Consider the following 25,212-nt stretch of genomic DNA (forward strand, 5'->3'; position numbering starts at 1 on the left):
GTGTTAGTTAATCCCACCCCAGGTGCCGGGGATTGGGCAGGGACAGTTCCTAATGAGAGGTCTGATTTCTGGGCAGATAAAATAGGACCAGTTCATTGCACTATCTCTGCCTTTGCTCACCACCGCCTAAAGGAAGTCTTTAGTAGAGTGTAGACTGCCTGGGTACCATGTTCCATCTGTCAATTGTCAAGTCTTATCCCAGGCAAGGAAGGCATCCTGCACGTTCCTCCTTTGATTCCTTGTTGTTTGCTTTTTGGTTGATTCATTCATTCAGCATTTAATAAATGCCCAGCATACACCAGGGCCTCTACCAAGGGTGAACATGTTTGCTTTTGAGAAGCTCATGGTCTAGTTGGAGAGGCAGGTGTGCAGAGAACAGAGTCTGGGACTGTGTAACCATCTGGGGACAAGCAAAGACTTCCCAAGGAAACTGTACTTGAGCTCTAAATTGGAGATAGCAGGGGATAGTAAGAGGAAAAGTTGCAGGGACTTCCCAGGCCAAGCGGTGTGGTGTGGTAGGGTACTTTCTGTTGTAAGTAACACTAGTTAGGTTACTTTACTGTCTTGCTTAAGAAGTCTAGAGGTAGGTGGTTCAAAGTGGCCACAGTTCTGGGTTGGCTTCTTGAAGATTCTCTGGGTTTTCCCTGCCCTGCCACAGGGTGACTGGAGCTCCATCACGCCTTCACGTGATAACATCTAGGGCAAAAAGGGAGGGAGATGGCTTGCTTGTCAGTGATTCTCTAGATAACAAAGGTCAGAATTTCTCAGAGGTTCCCTGTGTCACTGGCCAGAATGGCCATACGCCCATGCTGAGCCAGTCCCTGGCAAAGGAGGAGAGGGTGGCTGTGATTGTCGTGGCCCAGCCGTGTTCTGGAGCTGGGGGAGGGGTCACTTTCCCTGAGCACTGTTGGTGCCCCTATCTGAAAATCGGAATTCTGTTCACAAGGCAGAAAGCGAGACTGCCCTGCCTGTCGGGCTGTTAGGTAGCTGGTCACCCGTGTCTCCTGCAGGTGGTGACAGATGATGAGAGACATGGCCTTACGGGCAAGCAGGAGAAGCTCAGGATGATAGGAGATGAGTGTAGGGTGTGGCTGAGGGGAGGAAAGGAGCTGAGGGTGGAGGCGCAGGTAGAGACAGGAAAACCCTGTGTTAGATGCCCTCTGGATATCACTAAGAAGCCTAAATCTCGGTCCCATTCCTCAAAGAGCTTACACTCAAAACCTGGGAAAGTTTTTCTAGGTCTGTCACACTCCCATAGTAACAGCAACAGTGGCTCACTCTGTGGGGGTAACTGTGCGGGGATTAGGGTGGAGGAGTTTAGGGAGGGGCTGTGTGTAGTTTGAAGAAGCCTCACAGCTGGTTCTGCCGTGCCTCCCACTCCCCAGTGCCCCCTTCACCTCTCCCCTGCCCCTTATTGAGAACATTTGCTCTAAATCATGTCTTTGTTTCGGCGTCCTTACCTGTCTTCAAGCTAACAGGCTGGGACTTGGAGGAGATGCAGTTAGTGGTAGATCCTGGACTAGAAAAAAGTTCTCCTGATTACAGTCCAGCGGATGAATACTATATAATCATGTTCAGTAGGGAGCCACCCTCCACTGACTACTGCTTTTCTTTTTTTTAAACAGCAATTTTTTTTTTTTTTTTTGCGGTACGCGGGCCTCTCACTGTTGTGGCCTCTCCCGTTGGGGAGCACAGGCTCCAGATGCACAGGCTCAGCTGCCATGGCTCACAGGCCCAGCTGCTCTGCGGCACGTGGGGTCCTCCCAGACCGGGGCACGAACCCGTGTCCCCTGCATCGGCAGGCGGACTCTCAACCACTGCGCCACCAGGGAAGCCCATAAACAGCATTAAAACTTTATTTATTTATTTATTTTTTGTACAGCAGGTTCTTATTAGCTATCTTTTATACATGTTAGTGTATATATATCGATCCCACTCTCCCAGCTCATCCCACCCACCACCCTCGCTTTCCCTCCTTGGTGTCCATACATTTGTTCTCTACATCTGTGACTCGATTTCTGCCTTGCAAACTGGTTCATCTGTACCATTTTTCTAGATTCCACATATATGCATTATATATGATATATTTTTTTCTCTTTCTGACTTACTTCACTCTGTATGACAGTCTGTAGGTCCATCCACATCTGTACAAATGACCCAATTTCATTCCTTTTCATGGCTGAGTAATATTCCACTGCACCACATCTTGTTTATCCATTTGTCTGCTGATGGCATTTAGGTTGCTCCCATGACCTGGCTATTGTAAATAGTGCAGCAATGAACATTGGGGTGCATGTGTCTTTTTGAATTATGGTTTTCTCTGGGTATATGCCCAGGAGTGGGATTGCTGGATCATACGGTAATTCTATTTTTAGTTTTTTAAGGCACCTCCATACTGTTCTCCATAGTGGCTGTATAAATTTACATTCCTACCAACAGTGCAAGAGTGTTTCCTTTTCTGCCCACCCTCTCCAGCATTTGTTGTTTGTAGATTTTCTGATGATGCCCATTCCAACTCGTGTGAGTTGATACATCGTTGTAGTTTTGATTTGCATTTCTCTAATAATTAGTGATGTTGAGCAGCTTTTCATGTGCTTCTTGGCCATCTGTATGTCTTCTTTGGAGAAATGTCTAGTTATGTCTGCCCATTTTTTGAATGTGTTGTTTAATATAGAGCTGCATGAGCTGTTTATATATTTTGGAGATTAATCCTTTGTTGATTTGTTTGCAAATATTTTCTCCCATTCTGAACATTGTCATTTCGTCTTTATAGTTTTCTTTCTTGTGCAAAATCTTTTAAGTTTCATTAGGTCCCATTTGTTTATTTTTGTTTTTATTTCCATTACTCTGGGAGGTGGGTGAAAAAAGATCTTGCTGTGATTTATGTCAAAGAGTGTTCTTCCTATGTTTTCCTCTAAGAGTTTTATGGTGTCCGGTCTTATATTTAGGTGTTTAACCCATTTGGAGTTTATTTTTGTGTATGGTGTTAGGAAGTGTTCTACTTTCATTCTTTTACATGTAGCTGTCCAGTTTTCCCAGCACCACTTATTGAAGAGACTGTCTTTTCTCCATTATATATCCTTGACTTCTTTTTCAGAGATTAGTTGACCATAGATGCGTGGGTTTGTCTCTGGGCTTTCTATCCTGTTCCATTGATCTATATTTCTGTTTTTGTGCCAGTACCATATTGTCTTGATTACTGTAGATAGTAGTATAGTCTGAAGTCAGGGAATCTGATTCCTCCAGCTCCGTAATTTCCCCTCAAGATTGCTTTGGTTATTCACTGTCTTTTGTGTCTCCATACAAATTTTAAAATATTTTTGTTCTAGCTCTGTAAAAAAATGCCACTGGTAATTTGATAGAGATTGCACTGAATCTGTAGATTGCTTTGGGTAGTGTAGTCATTTTCACAATATTGATTCTTCCAATCCAAGAACATGGTATATCTCTTCATCTGTTTGAGTCATCTTTGATGTCTTTCATCAGTGTTTTATAGTTTTCTGAGTACAGGTCTTTTACTTCCTTAGGTAGGTTTATTCCTTGGCATTTTATTCTTTTTGTTGCAGTGGTGTATTGGAATGTTTCCTTAATTTTTCTTTCTGATCCTTCGTTGTTAGTATATAGGAATGCAAGAGATGTCTGTGCATTAATTTTGTATCCTGCAACTTTACCAAATTCATTGATTAGCTCTAGTAGTTTTCTGGTGGCTTCTTTAGGATTAACTATGTATAGTGTCATGTCATGTGCAAACAGTGACAGTTTTACTTCTTCGTTTCCAATTTGTATTCCTTTTATTTCTTTTTCTTCTCTGATTCCATGGCTAGGACTTCCAAAACTGTATTGAATAATAGTGGCGAGAGTGGACATCCTTGTCTTATTCCTGATCTTAGAGGAAAATGCTTTCAGTTTTTCACTATTGAGAATGATGTTTGCTGTGGGTTTCTCAAAGGGTTGTATGGCCTTTATTATGTTGAGGTAGGTTCCCTCTATGCCCACTTTCTGGAGAGTTTTTATCGTAAATGGGTGTTGAGTTTTGTCAAAAGCTTTTTCTGCTTCTATTGAGATAATCCTATGGTTTTTATCCTTCAGTTTGTTAATATGGTGTATCACATTGATTGATTTGCGTATATTGAAGAATCCTTGCATCCCTGGGATAAATCCCACTTAATCACAGTGTATGATCCTTTTAATGTGTTGTTGGATTCTGTTTGCTAGTATTTTGTTGAGGATTTTTGCATCTATATTCATCAGTGATATTGGTCTGTAATTTTCTTTTTTTGTAGTATCTTTGTCTGGTTTTGATATCAGGGTGATGGTGGCCTCATATAATGAGTTTGGGAGTGTTCCTTCTGCAAACTTTGGAAGAGTTTGAGAAGGATGGGTTTTAGTTCTTCCCTAAATGTTTCATAGAATTCACCTGTGAAGCCACCTGTGACTTCCCGGACTTTTGTTTGTTGGAAGATTTTTAATCACAGTTTCAATTTCATTATTTGTGATTGGTCTGTTCATATTTTCCATTTCTTCCTGGTTCAGTCTTGGAAGGTTATGCCTTTCTAAGAACTTGTCCATTTCTTCCGGGTTGTCCATTTTATTGGCATAGAGTTGCTTGTAGTAGTCTCTTACAATGCTTTGTATTTCTGCCGTGTCTACTGTAACGTCTTCTTTTTCATTTCTAATTTTATTGATTTGAGTCCTCTCCCTCTTTTTCTTGATGAGTCTGGCTAAAGGTTTATCAATTTTGTTTATCTTCTCAAAGAACCAGCTGCTTTAGTTTTATTGATCTTTGCTATAGTTTTGTTTCTATTTCATTTATTTCTGGTCTGATCTTTATGATCGCTTTCCTTCTACTAACTTTGGATTTTGTTCTTCTTTCTCTAGTTCCTTTAGGTGTAAAGTTACGTTGTTTATTTGAGAGTTTTCTTTTTTCTTGAAGTAGGATTATATTGCTATAAACTTCCCTCTTAGAACTGCTTTTGTTGCATCCCATAGGTTTTGGATCATCGTGTTTTGTTGTCATTTGTCTCTAGGTAATTTTTTATTTCCTCTCTGATTTCTTCAGTGATCTCTTGATTATTTAGTAACATATTGTTTAGCCTCCATTTGTTTGTATTTTTTATGTTTTCCCCCCTGTCATTTATTTCTAATTTCATAGCATTGTGGTCAGAAAAGATGCTTGATATGATTTCAATTTTCTTAAGTTTACTGAGGCTTGATTTGTGACCCAAGATATGTTCTATCCTGCAGGATGTTCCGTGTGTATTTGAGAAGAAAGTGTAATCTGCTGTTTTTGGATGGAATGTCCTATAAATATCAATTAAATGTATCTGGCCCATTGTGTCATTTAAAGCTTGTGTTTCCTTAATAATTTTCTGTCTGGATGATTTGTCCATTGGTGTAAGTGAGGTGTTAACGTCCCCCACTATTGTTGTGTTACTGTCGATTTCCTCATTTAGAGCTGTTAACATTTGCCTCATGTACTGAGGTGCTCCTATGTTGGGTGCGTATATATTTATAATTTTTATATCTTCTTTTTGCATTGATCCCTTTATCTTTATGTAGTGTCCTTCCTTGTCCCTTGTAACATTCTTTATTTAAAGGTCTATTTTTCTGTTATGAGTATTGCTACTCCCGGTTTCTTTTGATTTCCATTTGCAAGGAATATCTTTTTCCATCCCCTCACTTTCAGTCTGTATGTGTCCCTAGGTCTGAAGTGGGTCTCTTGTGGCCAGGATATATATGGGTCTGGTTTTGTATCCATTCAGCAGGCCTGTGTCTTTTGGTTGGAGCATTTAATCCATTCACATTTAAGGTAATTATCGATACTTATGTTCCTGTTACCATTTTCTTAATTGTTTTGGGTTTGTTTTTGTAGGTCCTTTTCTTCTCTTGTGTTTCCCATTTAGAGAAGTTCCTTTAGCATTTGTTGTAAAGCTGGTTTGGTGGTGCTGAATTCTCTTAGCTTTTGCTTGTCTGTAAAGCTTTTGATTTCTCCATTGAATCTGAATGAGATCCTTGCCGTGTAGAGTAATCTCTGTTGTAGGTTCTTCCCTTTCATCACTTTAAATATATCATGCCACTTCCTTCTGGATTGTAGAGTTTCTGCTAGTAAATCAGCTGTTAACCTTATGGGAGTTCCCTTGTGTGTTATTTGTCATTTATCTCTTGTTGCTTTTAATAATTTTTCTTTGTCTTTGATTTTTGTCAATTTGATTACTATGTGTCTCTGCATGTTTCTCCTTGGATTTATCCTGCCTGGGACTCTCTTGTTCCTGGACTTGGGTGGCTATTTCCTTTCCCATGTTAGGGAAGTTTTCAGCTATAATTTCTTTAAATATTTTCTTGGGTCCTTTCTCTTCTTCTTCTGGGACCTCTATAATGCAAATGTTGTTGTGTTTAATGTTGTCCCAGAGGTCTCTTTGGCTGTCTTCATTTCTTTTCATTCTTTTTTGTTTACTGTATTCTACAGCAGTGAATTCCACCATTCTGTCTTTCAGGTCACTTATCTGTTCTTCTGCCTCAGTTATTCTGCTATTGATTCCTTCTAGTGTTTTTTAATTTCAGTTATTGTATTGTTCATCTCTGTTTGTTCTTTAATTCTTCTAGGTGTTTGTTCTTTAATTCTTTTAGGTCTTTGTTAAACATTTCTTGCATCTTCTCAATCTTTGCCTCCATTCTTTTTCCAAGGGTCCTGGATCATCTTCACTATCATTATTCTGAATTCTTTTTCTGGAAGGTTGCCTATCTCCACTTCATTTAGTTGTTTTTCTGGGGTTTTATCTTGTTCCTTCATCTGGTACATATTTCTCTGCCTTTTCATTTTGTCTGTCTTTCTGTGAATGTGGTTTTTGACTGTCTGCTGCTTTTAAAGCATTTAGCCTGTTTTCATTTGAAGAATGAAGTGAGAGCTGCTTTTTGTTTCCATTTGACATGGTGAACATTGGTGGGCATTTGGAGTTAGAGTGGCAAGCAGGATGATACTTCTTATGATCTACTGTCCTCAGTATCTACTTAGCACAGAAATTGGCAGAAAGATCTAGTCACTAATCCTGGAAGAAAGGAGGAAGTGTAGGGCAGCATATTTTGTTGTTTCCATCAGCAGTCCTGCTGAGGGCTGCCCAGGATCACTGGCAGAGTGTGAGGGAATGAGGTAGAGAGATGCCTTGGGCAGTCATTCATTCACAAATATTTATTGAACACCTTCTGGGTGCAGACACTGCTCTGGGGATAAAAAGAGTATATAAGAAAGACAGAGTCTGTTCTCATGGAGCTTACACTTTCCTGGGAGGAGACATATTTGTTTTGTCTCCTATGTCAGGTGATGAGAAATACTATAATGAAAAATAACGTAGGTTACGTGAAGACTGCAGTAGTTGGAAACAAGCTGGATATAGTACTACAAATCGTCAAAGTTTAGTCTCTCTCCGTTTTCCAGCAGAGAAATATGGCCAGAGTGGGTATGGTATTGGGCAAAAAAAAGACGTTCATTTGGAGGAATGGGATTACATATTGAATAACTTGATCTTAAAGGATTTCTTTCATGCAAAATCTCTTTGTTATACTTCACATAGTTCCCAAACATGATTTACAATGACTTATAAAACATAGTACCAAGTGATGAGAAATAAATGAAGAAATACAAGCAAAGGGAAAATAACGTTCATTTCTTTCATCATTGTGTTCCAGAATTGTTTAGATTTGGTAGCAGGGGAAGAAGGAAGTATGGTGATAAGAAATGTGGTGATTCATGCTCAGGCTTCATTATTTAAAAGGTGACAAAATAAATTTTTGATGCCTCAGAAAGTTATAACTTTTTTGGGTCTGTGTGTAAAGAGTCAATTTTATTTGATAGGAAAAAATAGTCTCTATACTAAAGATGTATATGAAAATTATCTCCTGAGTTCAAAGAAATTTAATAATATTTTTAGGTCAGTATGAAGTGCATTAAATGTCAACAGAGATCAAAAGCCTAATTCTAGGGTCAAATAATATGGTGTAAATAAAACTTGGTGAGAATTTAAGTTTGGACTTATAACTGGCTGGGAAAATACACAAATTCAAATTAAAATTTACAGCATACAAGTGTTATGCAGAGGTTATTTTGATTACCTATTTTTATTGGCTTGTTTGTTTTCTTATTGTTGAGTTTTGAGAGTTCTTTACATAATCTGGATATATGTCCTGTGTCAGAAATGTGATTTTCAAATAAATTCTCTCAGTCTGTGCCTTTTCTTTTTATTCCCATAGCAGTGTCTTTCTCAGGGCAAAAGTTTTTTAGCTTTAGTAAACCAATGTATCAATCTTTCTATGGATTAGACTTTTGTTGTTGTATCTAAGATTCTTTGCCGAACTACAAGTCTTGAAACTTTTCTACATTTTCTTCCAGAAGTTTCATAGTTCTATGTTTTACACTTAGGTTTATGATCCATTTGGGGTTAATTTTTATATAAGGTGTAAAATATGAGTCAAGAATTTTTTCTTTTTTTTTGGCATGTGGAATTCCAGTTTTTCCAGCACCATTTGTTGAAAAGACTATGCTTTCCCTAGAATTGTATGGACATTTTTGTAGATAATCAGTTGGCCATAATTGTAAGGATTTATTTCTGGATTCTCAATTTTATTCCATTGATCTGTAAGCCTACTTTGTGCCAACACTACACTGGCTTGATGCTGTGACTTTATAATAAATTTTGAAAATAGGTAGTATAAATCCTCCAAGTTTCTTTTCAAAATTGTTATGGCTCTCCTAGTTCCTTGGCCTTTTCATATAGGTTGTAGAGTCAGCTTGTCAATATCTACAAAAAGTCCTGCTGGGATTTTGAATGGGCTTGCATTGAATCTATAGATTCATTTAGGAAGAATCGATATCTTTACAATATTGAGTATTCCAGTCCATTAACACAATATTGTTTATCACTTTGTTTATTATTTCTGTTTTTATTTTTTTATCAGCATTTGGTAGTTTTCAGGATATAGATCTTCCACATGTTTTGTTAGATTTATACTTTAGTATTTCATTTGGGGGTTGCTCTTGTTGCTAATATAAAGAAATACAATTGATTTTTGTATTTTGATATTCTGTTACCTCTCTGAAGTCACTTATTCTAGGAGGTTTATTTATAGATTTTGGGGGATTTTCTACACAGACAGTCATGTTATCTGTGAATAATGATAGTTTCATTTTTTCCCTTCCAATCTGGACACCTTTTATTTTTTTTCTTACCTTATTCTACTGGCTAAGTATTATAGTACAATGTTTAAAAGGAGTGGTAAGAGAGAACATCCTTGCCTTGTTTCTTATAATCGGGGAGAAATAATCTTTCACTATGAAGTATGTTAGCTAAGAATTTTTATAGGTGCCCCACGAGGTTAAGGAATTTCACTTGTATCCCTAGTTTACTGAAAGTTTTTATTATGAATGGATTTTGAATTTTGTTGTATACTTTTTCTCCGTCTATTGACAGGGTCATGTGATTTATTCATATTTACTATGGTGAATGACATTGATTGATTTTCAAATGTTGAACCAGCTTTGTATTCCTGGGATAAACCCTACTTGGTTGTGATGTATTTTTGGAAGAGACTGTGTAAGATTGCTATTTTTTCCTCCTTCAGTATTTGGTAGAATTCATTAGTGAAAACATCTAGGCCTAGAGTTTTCTCTGATGGAAGGTTTTTAAACTACAAATTTAACTTCTTTAATAGATACAGGACAATTCAGGTTAATCCAGTTTTTCTTGATAAGTTTTAATTGTTTATATCTTTCAAGGAATGGGTCTTCTTCACCTAAGTTGTCACATTTATGGATATAGAATTGTTTGTGGTATTCTCCTATCATTCATTTAATGTCTTTGGGGTCTGTAGTGATGTTCCCCCTTTCATTCCTGATATTGGTAATTTGTGTCTTCAATCATTTTCTTAGTCTGTCTAGAAGTTCAGCAACTTTATTAATCTTTCAAAGACCTAGATTTTGATTTCATTAATTTTTTCTGTATTCAATTTTATTGATTTATGCCCTTTTTATTTCCTTCACCTTGCTTTGGTTTTAATATGCTCCTATTTTCTTAAGGGGTAAGCTTATATTACTGATCTGAGATTTTTTTCTGTTTTAATATAAGCATTTAGTGCTATACATTTCCCTTTAACCACCGCTTTAGCCTGCATTCAACAATTTTGATATGTGCATATTCCTTTTTATTTATTTAAAATTAAAATATTTAAAATTTCCCTTGAGACTTCCTCTTGACCCATGTGTTATTTCAAAATATGTCATTACTTTTCAAATACTTGGGAATTTTCCAGAAGTTTTCTTGTTATCAATTTCTAGTTTAATTCTCTTATTTTCCCATAATATAATTTTTTAATTAATTTATTTATTTTTGGCTGTGTTGCGTCTTCATGTCTGTACACGGGCTTTCTCTACTTGTGATGAGCGGGGCTACTCTTCGTTGTGGTGCGCAAGCTTCTCATTGTCATGGCTTCTCTTGTTGCAGAGCACCGGCTCTAGGTGCACAGGCTTCAGTAGTTGTGGCACGTGGGCTCAGTAGTTGTGGCTTGCAGGCTCTAGAGGTCAGGCTTAGTAGTTGTGGTGCACTGGCTTAGTTGCTCCGCGTCATGTGGGATCTTCCCAGGCCAGCGCTCGAACCCGTGTCCCTTGCATTGGCAGTCAGATTCTTAACTACTGTGCCACCAGGGAAGCACCATCCCATAATATAATTTGCATGATTTTTATTCTTTTAAATTTGTCCACATTTGTTTTATGGCCCAGAATATGGTTTATCTTGGTGAATGTTCAGTGTGCACTTGAAAAGAATGTGTATTCTGCTATTGTTGGGTAGAATGTTCTGGAAATATTAGGTGAAGTTGCCTGATAGGTTTGTTCAGGTCTCCTGTGTCCTTATTGATTATCTATCTACTTGTTTTATCAATAACAGAGAGGCATGTTAGAACAGAATCTCCAACTACAATTGTCGATTTTAAAATTTCTTGTTTCAGTTCTGTCACTTTTTGATTCATGTATTTTGACCATTTGTTCTTAAGTGCAACTTTAATAGTATAATAGCTAGTTATTTTACTAGTGAAAGCAAGTTTATTCTGGAATAGCCAAAGGAATTGCAATTCAGGATATGTGAACTATGGTATACCATAGGCAAATCCAAAAACAAGGAAGGGGAACGTGCTATAAAACTATAAAAATAGGGAAAAGCAAAACTTGGAAGGAGCTGTAATAACCAAAGAGACCTGTTGCAGGAAACTGGGAGTGCAGTGTATGGAGGCTTCTCATTGGTTGGGCTGCTACAGTGTCTGATTGGCTGGACTGCCTTCCAGCAGAGAGAAGAAGCAGCAATACCTTCCTGTTTGGAGTAATAGATGGTGCATGGTGGACCCTGAGAGTTCCCCCTACAGGCCATCCCAACTCCAGTTTTAGTGGAGGTTTCTTTAATTCCACAGTGCATACACATTTAGGATTGTTATGTTCTCTTGGAAAATTGATCCTGTTCTCATTATATAATATTCCTCTTTATCCTGGTTAATATTCCTTGTTCTGTGGTCTACTTTGGGTGTTAATAATATAGCTACTCCAGCTTTCTTTTGCTTAGTTTGCAGCCATATCTTTTCCTATTCTTTTCATTTTAACCTGTCTGTGTCTGTATATTTAAGGCACATTCCTAGTAGACCTCAGATAGTTGGGTCTTACTTTTTTGTGGTTTTTTTTTTGCGGTACGCGGGCCTCTCACTGTTGTGGCCTCTCCCATTACGGAGCACAGGCTCTGGATGCACAGGCTCAGCGGCCATGGCTCACAGGCCCAGCCACTCCGCGGCATGTGGGATCTTCCCGGACCGGGGCACGAACCCGTGTCCCCTGCATCGGCAGGCAGACTCTCAACGACTGCACCACCAGGGAAGCCCGGGTCTTACTTTTTAAATCAATCTAACAATATCTGTCTTTTAACTGGTGTATTAGACCATTCACATTTACTGTGGTGTTAATATGGCTTAATTAAAAACCTACCATCTTGCTAGTTATTTTCTCTCTGTTCCATTTTTCCCTATTACCTGAGCATTTCTTGATTCCCTTTTATCTCCACTTCTTATTTATGTTTCTTTAACATTTTTAGTGATTCCCCTAGACTGTTTATTTATATCTATATATCTTTAATTAATCAGAGTCTACTTTCAAGTAATGTTACGCTGTTTCATGTGTAGTCTAAGGAACTTTCAGCAGTATATTTCCAACCCTTCTTTTCCATCCTTTGTGTTATTGTTATTATCATTTTTTTCCTACATATGCTGTAAACAAAATATTGTTACTGTTTTTGTTTTAGACCAAGGGTCAGCAAACCTTTTTTTTGTAAAGGCCCAGAAAGTAAATATTTTGCTCTGAGGCCACATATGGTCTCTGCTGCATATTCTTTTTTTTCTGAAACAACACTTTAAAAATATAAAAACCATCCTTAGCTCACAGGTCATACAAAAACAGACTGTGGGCTGCATTTGGTTTGCAGGCCATAGTTTGCTGATTTTCTTTAAACAGTTACCTTTTATGGCAATTAAATATCAGAAAAAGAAGAATTATATTTGACATTCATTTGTTCCATTTCTAACACTTTTCATTTCTTTGTGTAGATCCAAATTTCAGTCTGGCATCATTTTCCTTCTGACTATAAAACCTCATTTAGTATTTCTTGTAGTGTAGGTCTTTTGGTAATGAATTCTTTCAGTTTTTGTTTGCCTATTGCAGTTATTTCTCCTTCATTTCTGAAGGATATTTTCACTAAGTATAGAATTCCGTGTTGACAGTTTATTTCTTGCAGTACTTTGAAGATGTTGCTTCATTGTCTTACTTGCATGCCTTCTGACAAGGTGTCTTCTGAAATTTTTATCTTTGTTCCTTTATATTTAATATTTCATTTTTTCCCACTGGGTTTGAGACTTTCTTTCTTTCTTTTTTTTTTTAGCTTTCAAAAACTTTTAAAAACATTATAAAGTTTTATAAAATGTCACAAAATACAAGTTAAAGCAGTCAGATATTTTGAGTAACCTTGCAATTTACTACAAAAGTCAAGTATTACAAATGCTTGTGGATTTTTATTTATAGGAATTTCCTGAGGATTTCATTTCTACATATCTAAAACCCCTTCACCATGTCCAATATGAACTATATTTTTAAGTTCTCTCATTTAAACATTTAAAATTGCTGTACCATTTAAATTGCTTCAATTTAAGTATTTAGTGATACTTCTTTATATAAAAATACAGATACATAAAACAAAATGGCACCTATCATTTAGATTTTGGAAAGAAATGCAGCTTTTTAGTTAGCATTGAGGCAAAGCAGGGCACCTGCTTATTTCCAATTGCACTTGGGTCTCTGCAGATATCCACTCGGCAGTGAGAAACTTGCCTGTTCACCAGCGTGAGGAGTTCTGTGAACTCTAAGGAGGAGCTGAATTTTCCCAGCATCTCGCACAAATCTTGAATGTATCATGAGCCAGTCACAGTTTCCTGATGAAAATAATAACCTTCTGTCACAGAGTAACACATGATGAAGTCTGCTCCAGCAGGAAGTGTATAAACTGAGGCTGCATCCACCTGGGTTAGGTTGACGTCCAGCTTGTCTGATGATCCACTACATCCAAAGGGATGACTGGCACATCGTACTGGTTTCCCCGACATGCTTGAATGTTAAATACCTTGGGTCTTCCAACCAGGCTCTGACACTTGTCTCCTTTGAACAAGCCAGTCAGTGTCTAAATTTTAATTTTGGCATCATATGCATAGATGTGGTTGCCTTCACCATGACTCGGGAAAACACACAAAAAGTAATTGGCGTTTGCATGGCTAGCGGTTGACGCCTCATGAATTTTGAGCAGTAGTTCTTCTGCTTTAAGATCATCAAAGCATTTCACTTCAAATCCTAGATCTGAAAACCTGGGCTTAAGATTGTCCCTCTCCGTGCTGGTGCCCTGCCTGTATGGCAGGGTTAAGTGCCAGAAGATCCTCTCATGATTGAAGATTAAAGCAATTCCTCTCCTTTTATGGTCCCTTTTGTATGTTTCTGCCATATCAAATACTTCTCTTTTTATGAAAAGTTTAAAAAACAATCACTTAAGCCATATTGAATAATGAGCTCCTCCAAGCCCAAGGTCAACATATAGAGTAGATAGAGGTCTGCTGCATCCTTCTTCTCTGCCAGGCAGACAGATCACTGGTGTGCCCCAGGAAATCCTCCCAGCCATACTGGCAAGGAAAGTCCTGAAATATTGGGTTGGCCAAAAAGTTCCTTTGGTATTTAAGTAAAAAGACACATTTTCCATTTTCACCAAGAGCTTTATTGAACAAGCATTCACCGTTTTGTTCCATTACCTTCTGCCATTTTTCAGGCTACTTCAATTCCATCTTCCCAAAACTTTTTATCTTTTTGAGCAAAGAACTGTTCCAGATGCCTTTTACAGTCTTCCAGGAAATTGAAATTTTTTCCATTAAGAGAATTTTGTAAAGACCAAAATAAATGGAAATCCGAAGGTGCAATGTCTGGTGAGTATGCCGGACGAATCAGAACTTCCCAGCCAAGGTGTAACAGTTTTTGCCTGGTCATCAAAGAAACATGCAGTCTTGCATTATCCTGATGCAAGATTATGCGTTTTCTGTTGACCAATTCCGGACACTTTTCGTCGAGTGCTGCTTTCAGTTGGTCTAATTGGGAGCAGTACTTGTTGGAATGAATCGTTTCATTTTCCAGAAGAAGCTCATAATAGAGGACTCTTTTCTAATCCCACCATATACACAACGTCACCTTCTTTGGATGAAGACTGGCCTTTTGGTGTGGTTAGTGGTGGTTCCTTTTGCTTGCCCCACAATCTCTTCTGTTCCACGTTATTGTACAGTATCCACTTTTCATCTCCCGTTACAATTTATTTTAAAAATGGAATGTTTTCATTACGTAAAGAATCACATGTGGAAATATGGTCAAGAAGGTTTTTTTTCACTTATGTGGAACCCAAACGTCAAAGTGATTAATATAACCAAGTTGGTGTAGATGATATTCAGCACTTGATTTGGATATTTTGAGTATGTCAGCTATCTCCTGTGTGGTATAATGTTGATTGTCCTCAATTAATGTCTTGATTTGATCGCTCTCAACTTCAGCTGGTCTACCTGACCATGTAGCATCGTTCAGTGAGCAGTCTCCAGCGTGAAGTTTTGCAAACCACTTTTGACACATTTGATCAGTCACAGCACCTTCTCCATACACTGCACAAATCTTTTTTTGCATTTCGGTTGTGTTTTTACCCTTCTCGTAGGGAAGGCATCTGTTTCTGTCATGTTTTGCTCACCTGCACCGCGAGCCCCACGGAGCCCTGGTGCCGAGCTCATTGCAGCTGAGTGCACAGCACTGATGCCTAGGCGGCCTCCTCTTCCTGCAGCCGGGCCACAGCCCCCCAAGATTTTCTTTTTGTCTTTGATTTGCAGCCTCTGATATGCCTGTGTGTGTATGTGTGTGTGTGTGTGTGCGTGTGCGCGTGCATGCACACGTGCATATGCCTGCACATGCTTAGTTTTTATACTCTAGCGTTTTTGAGTTTTTGGTTCTGTGCTTTGGTATCTGTCATTAATTTTAGAAAATTCTCAGCAGTTATTTCTTCAAATATTTCTTTTGCCCTATTCTCTTTCTTTTCTCCTTCTGAAATTTCAACTACACCTAGGTTAAGACTTTTGGTATTATTCCACGGCTATTGGACACTTTGGTTTTGCTTCATTCCTCTTTTTGTTTCTCCTTATTTTAGTTGGGGATTTCTGTTGACCTATTTTCAATTCACTGATTCTTTCCTTGGATGTGTCACATCTACTGAAGAATGCCTGTTGAGAGCATTCTTCATTTCTGTTATTGTGTTTAGCCTTTCCACCATTTTCATTTGATTCTTTCTTGTAGTTTCTATCTGTATAAAAATATTATTTGATCTTTCATGTTGCCCACCCTTTCTATTAGGGACTTTTACCATTAATTACGGTTATTTTAAATTCTGTGTCTGATAGCTTCCCCATATGTGTCATATCTGAGTCTGGTTCTGTTAATGGCTGTGTCTTTTGGCAGTGTTGTTTTTCTTTTTGTACGCTCTGTAATGTTTTGTCAAGACATGGACATCTTGTGTAGGCCATTAGAGGCTTGAGATATATAGATTTTATTCCTGGAAATGGAATGCCTTTCTATTTTTGCTAGCCCTTTAGTGTGGGGAATTGATCATTCTGGTCAGGAGTTGACTGGATTTGAGGTGTGTTGTTGGTGAGCCTATCCTCAGGGCACCACAGACTTCAGATTCCTCTAGTGACACCTTGAGTTTAGAGTTGGGACTGGTTTGCTGCAGGGCTTTTCTCATTGTTTCAGTGTCAGCCTTTGGTCTTCCTTCTGCACTGTGCCTCAGAGTGGTCGGTGTCCATGCTCTTTCAACTCTCCCATCAGTGTTCCATTGTTATTTGTTACTTGATGCTTGTTAGCCAGTGTCCAGGTGCATCTACCTCAGGTAAACAAGTGCTCATGTCTTGTCTCTTCCTACAGATGCCTGGTTCTCCTCAGATTCTGGGCTAGTTTGTTCCACTGAGACCTCAGCTGTCTAATGGATTCAAGAAAGATTGAACTTGTAGTTGATCTGACTTTTTATTTGTAAGCATGGGAGTGATGCTCTTTTCAGCTCTCTACACCCTGAGCAGAATTCAAAAGCCATGATTTGATGTTTTCCAGCTCTTCCTATTATCTTCATGTGAAATCCTGGAGCTATTTTCCTTCCCTCTATGCTTTATAAAATGTCATTTTTACATTTTACACATATAAATCAGTGGTTTGCAATTCTTACCTGGGAAACAGAAATAAAATACAAGTGTTGGGCCCCAGTGTTTTAATTGATATATGTTGGGATCCAGGCATGGGTATCTTTTACAAGCTCCCCAGATGATTCTGATGTATCCCTAGGTTGAGAACCCTTAGTCTAAGTATCACTTATAACTTTTCCTTTCATAGAGGTTCTGTTCTGGTATAAACGACCAAATGAAATTTCAGGCTGTATACATTCACCCCTGTAACTTTGTGGAGTTGTTTCCCTCCTAATTGTTCTTTCAGTGGCAGTTAAGTGCCTGTGATCTAGACCGACGTCTCATAGAATGGGGAGGAAACTTGGAGTTCTTCCTATTTAACTTTCCACTAACGTGAATATCCTCCTTGACAATCTATGGCTTTGATGCTGCTTGGGGTCTTTCAGGGGCTGGAAGCTGTCTGCCATTCACAATAATAAACCCCATTGTGAGACAGTTTCACTCGTTTGAGGTATTTTCCTTATATTGAATTGAATTTGTCCTTTTATAAGCTACCAAATAATTTGTCTAATTCACAGCCTTGCAAACTGTTTTGAAAAAAAATCCATTTGCATGCCCCAGTGCACATGCCTGTGCACATACACACACACACATTCATTTGCATGACAAGCATTTTATGAAACAGCACTTACTGTAAGTCTCCTGCCTCTAAATTGATTTCATGACCCACCTATGGGTGGCTTTTTGCAGTATGAAAAATGCTTATCCAGCCCATCTTCCACTTGACAAGCTTTCAAAGCTGTCACGACAGCTCTCCTGGCTCCTCAGAGTTTTCTTATGCCTGGTGAAATGCTGCTTCCTTTGGCTATGGTTCAGCTTCCTCACTGCCCTGGCCAGGGTCATGCAGTAGGTGGGCTTCAGTGTGTGGAGTCTTCTGCAAATGAACGGCCTAGTTCAGAGGCCAGGGCTCTGCAAGTGGCAGATCAGTTCAGAGTAGAGGAAGGTCTCTTGTCTTTTGCTAGACATCATTTCTAGTCCTGTGGCCCAAATTCAGTGGGATGTAAACTGAAGCCATCTCTTGAGGAACATAGTTGATGGCTTTTCTTTGCGGTTTTTGTGTGTCCTCTCACATTTTTCATATTAATAACACGTTACTCTAATTAGCTACATATGCATCTTCAGTTTCCAAGAGACTGTGAACTCCTTAGATGTCAAGAAGAATATTTCCTTCTTTTTCTCCATTGTGAGCAGCACAAAAAATTTAATTTGTTAAACTAACCTTAGAAAATGTGTTCCCAGTCAAGAAACTTTGGACTTTTATCACCGTTGCTTTGCTAACAGTTGTGCTACCAACCTTACCTATAACTTACCAAGGGGGCAGTGGACAACCTGGGAATTTAGATGAACTTGTCACCTTGATACTCATGCACAAGACACTGTGACCAGTGCTGGGTGAGATGCCCAATATTTCACAGCCTACAGCCTGGTTGGGGACACATGCATGCAGGATGAGTGTCAGTGAGTTGTGTAGTGGGAATGTGTTCTTAGAGGTCACAGATGAAACAAAGGTCACACAGCTTGTCAGGAAAGACTTGATTTTGGCCTTGAAGATAAGCATCAGACATATGGAATGGAAGATATTTAGGGGTGGAGAGGATTTGGAAGGAGAAGAATGCTATTTTAATAGTCTCCCACGTTCTACAAAGTCTTTGCTCTCTCTAGGAGTGGCTTGGATCTGAGAGAAACTGTAGGTAAGATACAGAGGGAAATCTAATTTAAATTGTTTCTGTAGGAAGGATAGACATTAACTGAAGGTAATAGGCTCAGTTTTCCTCACCCCTGTCCCCAATGTCTGAGTCTTCAGGGACTCTGACTCTGACAGATTTAGTTTGGAAGTGACTTCTTGTCATGGTGAGGGTTCAGCTTGCCAGGGGCCACCTCAGGGCTGTTAGTTAACCTCTGCCTCTTTGTGGCTTCCATCAACTTTTAGAGCAACCATTCATAGCCATTGACTTAATTTTTTCTACTTTCTCTTCTTAGAGGGCTCTTAAAAGATGTATTATTAAGAAACGTACATTCTCAAAGTATGTCACATCTACCACTCCTCAACATCCACTGAATCTGTGAGACAGTCTTCTGAGTATTCTTGTGAAACAGTGACGCCATCAAAATATTGCATAAAAATCAGATATTGTATCATTGGTGTCTTACTGAAACCATCCCATTCATCTGGGGGCTGTTTTGCTATGGTAGGAAAATAAGGATGGAAGTACATTATGAAAAAAATACCAGGCACTGTGTGTGTGGTATTTGTCCCTCAGTGAGATATGGGGACCACAGCTCTTAAGCAGCTACAAGAGTAGTTAGAACAAAGATGAGGGCTGTGAGTAATCCCCCGATGTCTTGCTCTACTGGGTAGGTATTAGTGTTATCGAGAAAAGTACATCATACATTTCTCTTAGAATCTAGTGCCAGGATGGTAGTTTATCTTCTGGGAAGAACTGATAAATCAAACAGTGGAAACCTGTATAAGTCTTTATATTTCTTTGTGCCTTTGCAGCCAGGAAGCCTGGAGCCAACTGTAAAAATCCTCAACTATCATGATAATTTTGTTTCTAGTTCTAAGGACAGAGATTTCCTGTCTTAAATCAATATGATTTCATTTTTTTAAAAACAGTAACTTATTTTTTTCGTATTACCACAGTGATACATGTTCATTATAGAAAAGGTGGAAAATAATAGATTACCTCCTGCATCAGATATTTTCCTGCCGCATAGTAGGTGACACTGTTTATGTTTTAATAATTTTCACTTCTAAGCATATGTGTGTATATATTTTTTCTTGGTACTTGTCACACTGTATTAAAACTTTAAAAAAAACTCTTAACCTTTATAAACATTTTCCATGTCATTAAATATCCCTGCACAGCATTATTTTTTAATGGCTAGTATAGTATTCCACCACGAGGCCATATCTTGTACTTTTAGCTTGAATTCAGCCTTCTGCCCCTGTAAACAGCTCTGTCATGTACATTCTTGTAGCTAAATCTCCGATCACATCCTCAATTATTTCCTTAGAATAGAGTTTCTAGAAGTGACACAGTTGCTTAAAGGGCTGTAATATTTTTAAGGCTTTAGATATATATTTCCATGTTGTCCTCCAGAAAGTATGAGCTAATCGCCTAAAGTTTGAGAGTGCCTCTTCCCCAAGCCTCTTGCAGTTCCAAAGTGATTATTGTTCAGAATCTCTATTAGGAGGAAGGACTCCAGGCTGTGGCCCCGTGAGGAGGTTGCACATCCTCTTCCCCAGAAAGCAACTCTATATCTGGACAAAATGAGCAGAAATAAGTGTTCTGTCACTCGGGTAATCCATCCATCACACAGCAGTCTGTGAAGCTGCCCCTGCCCTGTGGGTGCAGAGGTGTTGTCTCAGCAGGGGAGGGCCAGCCCCTTTGCTGCCCAGATCAGAGGGACTCCCTGCATTTGTGCTGGGCAATGCCTGCACCCAGTGAGTGTTTTTCCAAATCCCTTCTCCCCTGTTTCAGTTTACTTTGAATCTTTAAAAAATAAAAATATTCTTTTATATTTATTACAGAAAAAGTGGAAAATAAAGAGAAGAAAATTAAAAACACTGATAAGCCCTCTTAGTGTGTGCTCTTCTATATCAGCTCATTTCAGTAGAACTTTCACAATGATGGGAATGTTCTTTGCTGTCCAGTACAGTAGCCACTGTCTTCCTGTGTTTACTGAGCACTTGATGTGGCTAGTGTAACTGAGGAACTGAATTCTTAATTTTGGTTAATTCTTATTAATTTAAATTTAAATATCCACATTGGCTAGTGGCTATAGTGTTGGGCTGCCTAGTTCTATTATTTCTATAACATGGAGGCATGAATACATACATATATAGTTTAAAAAAACAAAAATAGGATCATACTGCCTATTGTATTTTGTATCCTCCTTTTTCTGGCTAACAATATATCATAAACATAATTTTAATAGGTGATGTATTAAACTGAATGGATGTACCATAATGGTTTAACAAAATCTCTGTTGTGCCTTCAGGATATTCCCCATAATTTGGTATTATAAACAACATTGAAGATAATCTTTAGAGCTAAAGTTGTGACATTATTTATAGAGCGTATATTCTTATAATTTGATTTATCAGGTAAAATTTGATACCATTTTCCAGACCTCTCTTTCAAGAAGTTCTACTAGTGAACATTCTTATCAGCATGAAAATATATGAAAGTATCTCACCATTATTACTGTTAATTTTAAATTGAGATAAATACATGTGCCATAAAATTCACCCTTTTAAAGTATACAATTCAATGGTTTTTAGTATGTTCACAAAGTTGTGCAACCATCATCACTAATTCCAGAATGTTTTCATGACTCTACAAAGACATCTCATACCATTGACAATCACTCCCCATTTCCTCCTTCCCTCATCCCCTGATGATCTCTAATCTGCTCCCTATTGTATGAATTTGCCTATTCTGGACATTTCATATAAATGGAATCATTCAGTATGCAGCCTTTTGTGTCTAGCTTCTTTAGCATAATGTTTTCAAGACTTAAGGTTCAGAAACCAGTACTTCATTCCTTTTTATGGCTGAAAAGTATCCTTATTATATGGGTATACCATATTCTGTGTATCTATTCATCTTGATGGAAATTTGGGTTATTTTCACTTTTTGACTATTACAAATAATGCTTCTATGAACATACATGTATACATTTTTGTGTGGACATATGTTTTCATTTCTTTTGGGTATATACCTAGGGGTGGAATTGCTGGATCATATGGTAAGTCTGTGTTTAACTTTTTGAGGAACTTCCAAACTATATCCAAAGCAGCTGTGCAATTTTACATTCCCACCAGCAATGTGTGAGGGTTCCAATTTCTCTACATCCTCATTGACACTTTTTATTGTCCATCTTTTTGCTTATAGTCATCTTAGTGGGTATGAAGTAGTAGCTCTTTGTGGTTTGTATTTGCATTTTCTGCTAACTAAAGATATTGATTATCTTTCATGTGCTTATTGGCCATTTGTATATCTTCTTTGGAGAAACGTTTATGTAGATCCTTTGCCAATTTTTAATTGGGTTATCTGTCTTATTTTAGAGTTATAAGAGTTCTTTATATATTCTGGATACTAGACCCTTATCCAATATATGATTTATAAATATTTTCTCTCATTCTATAGGTTGTCTTTTAACTTCCTTGCTAATATCCTTTGAAACATCAAAGTTTTAATTTTGATAACATCCTGTTTATCTAATTTTTTTCTTTCTTAAGTTGTGCTTTTTGGGTCATATCTAAGAAACTAGTGCCTAATCCAAAATCACAAAGGTTTACTTCTAAGGGTATAAGTTTAGCTCTTCTATTTAGATATTTGATCTATTTTGAGTTAATTTTTGTATATGGTGTGAGTTAGGGATCCAAGTTTATTCTTTTGCATGTAACTGTCCAGTTGTCCTGGCACCATTTGTTGAAAAGAGTATTCTTTCTGCCATTGATTGTCATAGCACCCTTGTCAAAAATCACTTGACCATAAAGATATACAATTACTTCTGTGCTCTGAATTCTATTCCATTGATCTATATATCTATCCTTATTGCCACTACCACACAATCTTGATTGTTTTTATTTTGTAGTAGTTTTGAATTCTGGAGTGTAAGTCTTCCAACTTTGTTCTTTTTTTTTTCCAAGATTGCTTTGGCTATTCTGGGTCTCTTATATGTCCATGCAAATTTTAGGACTAGTTTGTTAATTTTTGAAAAAAAGCCAGCGGGGATTTTGATAAGGATTACATTGAATCTGGAGATCAATTTGAGGATTATTGCATTTTAACAATATTGTCTTCAAGTCATGAATACAGGATGTTTTTCCAGTTATTTAAGTCTTCTTTAATTTCTTTCAGTGATGTTTGATAGTTTTCAGTGTCCAAGTCTTGCACTTTTTAAATTAAATTTATTGCTGAGCATTTTATTCTTTCTGCTGCAGTGTAAATGAAATTGTCTCAATTTTATTTTTGGATTTTCTATTGGTAGTGCCTAGAAATACAATTGATTCTTGTGTTTTGATTGTGTATTCTGATACCTTGTTGAACTCATTGATCAGCTCTAATGGTTTTTTAGTGAATTCATTAGAATTTTCAATATACAAGATCATCTAAAAATGGAGATAGTTAAACTTCTTTCCAACATAGGTTCCTTTAATTTCTTTTTCTTGCCTAATTGCCTTGGCTAGAAGTGACAGTACAGTGTTGCATAGAAGTGATGAGACAGACATCATTGTCTTGTTCCTGTCTAATGCTCCTGGTTAAAGAGATGGCCAGGATTATTTGTGCTGTTGTTTGATGACTGTTTTTATACTCTAAGAATCTGAGTGATGGGGCAGGAGTCGCCGCTTGGTTCTTCCAAGGGAAGGAGGAATAATAGACCATCAAACAATAAAATCAAACAACAAAAATTCCCTTTGTCCTATGCATTGGAGGCTTTGTGTAATAGTTACCCAAAAAGAAACATTTTAATGGAGGAATCTATTCATGTAACGTGTAGGTACCAAGGAGTTTGATTAACATCTTCTGATATGTAAGTGTTCATTATTTAAAAATAAAACAAATTGTCCTTACTAATTTTTCCACCCTTTCTATATTTTTGATTTCCCACTGTATGCTTCCAGGTACCATGTGGGATCACAGAGATGAATTAAACACAGGGTATGCCCTTAGGATGCTTGTTGAAAAGTCTTATAAGGAAGATAGGAAACAGGAGGTTTAATATTTGGGCAAGTGGTTCCCATCAAAGGGTAACCGGTCAGAAGGGATGGGCTTCACCCTTAGAATTTTTGAATCTCAGTCTGCTGATGGAACATTCACTTTTTACCCCCATAGAATCAAAGAATTTTAGAACTAGAGGCTTGGAATTCCTTTTATCCGACCCCACATTTTTCATAGGAGGAGCCTCTTACCTTATTCAACAATTCCTGTTGTCTCTCATCAGCACCTCTTCTTTCTCTGAAATGTTTTATCACACACACAAACACGCACACAGACAACACACATGGACGTACACATGTACAATATTTTCCATAGAGAGGCAATCCATGTTCAGTCCACATCCTGGCTCCATTTGTTGTGTCTGGCTGGGGTAATATAACACCAGCCCCCGTGTTCATCTTCAGTATGACTTGTCTAGGATTCCTGCTTCACCTCACCCTTGAAGACTACTCAGAGTTGTCCTTCTGATAGGTGCTTCTGATGTGGAGCTGACAAGGACAGGGACGTTATCTGACTCCAAATCTGAGTGACCCAGAGGCTGTGGGAGGCTTCCTGTTCTGTTTAATTGTATCTTCAACTTTCTTTGTAAAGAGCACACTCCATCCATTTTAAACTTGTCAATTCAGAGGATTAACTAGGATGCATATAAAGACATACCTGTGTGCTTACTGTAAAGTCATCTTTCTAGGAAGGAATGAAAGTAGTATTAACAGAAGCAATTAAATAGGTTCACACCTTGAAAACGTTTACAGAGCCTTTTTTAAATAAGTCATTTCAGAATTGTGTGGAACATGTGTTTTAAAAGAACCTCTTTATTCTAGCTTTATTATATATCATTATTATGATTAAAATAACATCAGGTTACTTTTTATCATTCCACTAGTAAAATGGAATGTGAACCTTATGGTATTAAGCTACTAAAGGAAATGAATCGTCCCTACAAACCTTTCAAGTTTAATTAACTTTTAAACAAATATGAAGTTCTAGTTTCCCTTTTTCTTTTTTATTACAATGTGTTTTTTCTTTTGATTATGTGAGGGGTGAGATAAGGATGCAAAAGTGCTTTCTGGTTCACACTGTTATGGCATATGATACAGCAGCCAATTCGACCAAAAGGGAAATAGGAAAATAACTACTTTATTTGTGCCTCGTATGCCGTTTGTAAAGTCCCCTCCAGTCCCTACAATTAAATGTTGGCATCTCTCCCTGCAGGCTGCTAAAATGAAATTAAAAAGTGGAGCAAACAGCATTTTAAAATCAAACACATATACTGTGTAGGGACAAACCCAGCAAATTGAAGAATCACAGCATTGCAGACAATCATTTGACTCAGTGCTGTAAGAAATGCTACAGAAAGTGAATGGGCCTGGGTCAGGGGATCCTGAGAAAGTTCCAAGTCATTGAGAGGCTCTGCTGAGTTGCCCATGTTGGGGGTCAGTTGGGGTGGGGAGTGGAGGGGATGGGTTGGTAAAAAGCAGAGCTTTCCCTATTGTGTGTGATAAATGCATCAGTAAAATATACTGTCACTAAGTTACTCTTTACCTCAGTCTGAGCCCTGGAGTGGGCCTGGAACTTGCTCACGGGGAGGGAGGGTGTGGAGGGCTGTTACTAC

General features: G+C 38.0%; 1 pseudogene across 1 annotated transcript; it reads right to left on the minus strand.

Annotated features, from left to right (window-relative positions):
- Positions 1-13,281: 13,281 nt before the first annotated feature.
- Positions 13,282-15,392, minus strand: LOC308621682 (caspase-6-like; annotated as a pseudogene). The gene is made up of 2 exons: positions 15,292-15,392; positions 13,282-14,072 (listed from the first exon to the last, which is right to left on the minus strand). The product of its transcript is annotated as a caspase-6-like (transcript).
- Between the last annotated feature and the right edge of the window lie 9,820 nt (positions 15,393-25,212).

This window comes from Mesoplodon bidens (assembly GCF_964165515.1).
Source record: "Mesoplodon bidens genome assembly, chromosome: 8".
Lineage (NCBI taxonomy): Eukaryota > Metazoa > Chordata > Mammalia > Artiodactyla > Ziphiidae > Mesoplodon > Mesoplodon bidens.